This window comes from Schistocerca nitens, chromosome 12 (assembly GCF_023898315.1).
Source record: "Schistocerca nitens isolate TAMUIC-IGC-003100 chromosome 12, iqSchNite1.1, whole genome shotgun sequence".
Lineage (NCBI taxonomy): Eukaryota > Metazoa > Arthropoda > Insecta > Orthoptera > Acrididae > Schistocerca > Schistocerca nitens.
In genome coordinates, this window is record NC_064625.1 from 135,532,691 (window position 1) to 135,534,254 (window position 1,564).

Sequence of the window (1,564 nt, forward strand, 5' to 3'; positions counted from 1 at the left end):
TGTTTCCTGCACGGTCGTAGCTGTGCCGTAAAGTGCCATGCCGCGAATTGGACTAAACCTGTCGGTAGACACTCCCCATTTCCCATCCACAGGTCCACACTTCAGTTCCTGACGTGCTGCCCAGGGGAAAATAAATATTAATGGCTTGTTTGTGCAATGTGTACTTGGAGGTAGTGGCCAACCTGAAAACACTCACACTAACTAAAATTATTAGTCTGCAGATGAAGTAAATACTGATTTGTTCAAATGTTCAAATGTGTGTGACATCTAATGGAACTTAACTGCTAAGGTCATCAGCCCCTAAACTTACACGCTACTTAACCCAAATTATCCTAAGGAGGACTCGAACCTCCGCCGGGACCAGCCGCACAGTCCATGACTGCACCGCCTCAGACCTCCCGGCTAATCCCGCGCGGCAAATACTGATTTAATGTTGTTTACCACACTGTCCCCGGTCATCAGTAGAAATATCCTCACTTATACTCCTGACACTCTATATATAATATGTCCCTCCTAAGAGCTGTCATGAGTATTTTAACTGGTGTTTTTGCAGATATTGGCAATTTAGTTTTTGCGTTTTGTAGCTGAATTCAGCCCGGACGATTACTGCTCCTCACATCTTTCAGGTGACACATTATGTCATCAGAAAGCGCACGTTTGATCTCTCTACAACAAAAATAATTTTTAAACTGATATTTCACGTGCCGCCGGCCGGAGTGGCCGAGCGGTTCTAGGAGCTACAATCTGGAACCGCGCGACCGCTACGGTCGCAGGTTAGAATCCTGCCTCGGGCATGGATGTGTGCGATGTTCTCAGGTTAGTTATGCTTAAGTAGTTCTAAGTTCTAGGGGACTGATGGCCTTAGAAGTTAAGTCAGATAGTGCTCAGAGCCATTTTTCCGTGCCCATTTGATAAAGTGGTCCCAAAATGTTCTAGAGTAATATTCAGTTTATCGATTTGTGTCAACAGGGACAACAAAATAAAACTAAACACTCCGTCCGAACAGGCCATGAAGGCCCAACGGCACCGACCGGCCACCGTGTCATCCTAACCCCACAGGCGTCACGAGATGCAGATATGGAGGGGCATATGGTCCGCACACCGCTCTCCTAACCGTACGTCAGTTTACAAGACCGGAGCCTCTACTTCTTAATGAAGTAACTCCTCAGTTTGCCTCACTTGGGCTGAGTGCACTCCGCTAGCAAACAGCGCTCGGCATTCTGGGTGGTCCCCCATCCAAGTGCTAGCCCAGCCCGACAGCGCTTAACTTCGGTGATCTAACGGGAACCGCTGTTCCCACTGCGGCAAGACCGTTGGCTCGCAGGGCAAATAAAGCAGACAGATTAACCAGTACTCTAGCAACGACAACACCACTCTCGCCCATATGGGCTGCTACCACAATGCAGCAGCGCTTCTCAGTCGCCGGTGGAGTACTGGCTATTCTGTCTGCTTTACGGTCGCCGTTACCACATATCGATAAAACCAATATCGCACTACACTAATTTGGGACCGCTCTTACTGAAAGGGCATGTGGAATTGCGCACTAAAAATTATTTTGTTTGTA

The 1,564-nt window shown here is 48.0% G+C and overlaps 1 pseudogene; it reads right to left on the minus strand.

Annotated features, from left to right (window-relative positions):
- Positions 1–1,200: 1,200 nt before the first annotated feature.
- LOC126215591 (5S ribosomal RNA) lies at positions 1,201–1,318 on the minus strand (annotated as a pseudogene).
- Between the last annotated feature and the right edge of the window lie 246 nt (positions 1,319–1,564).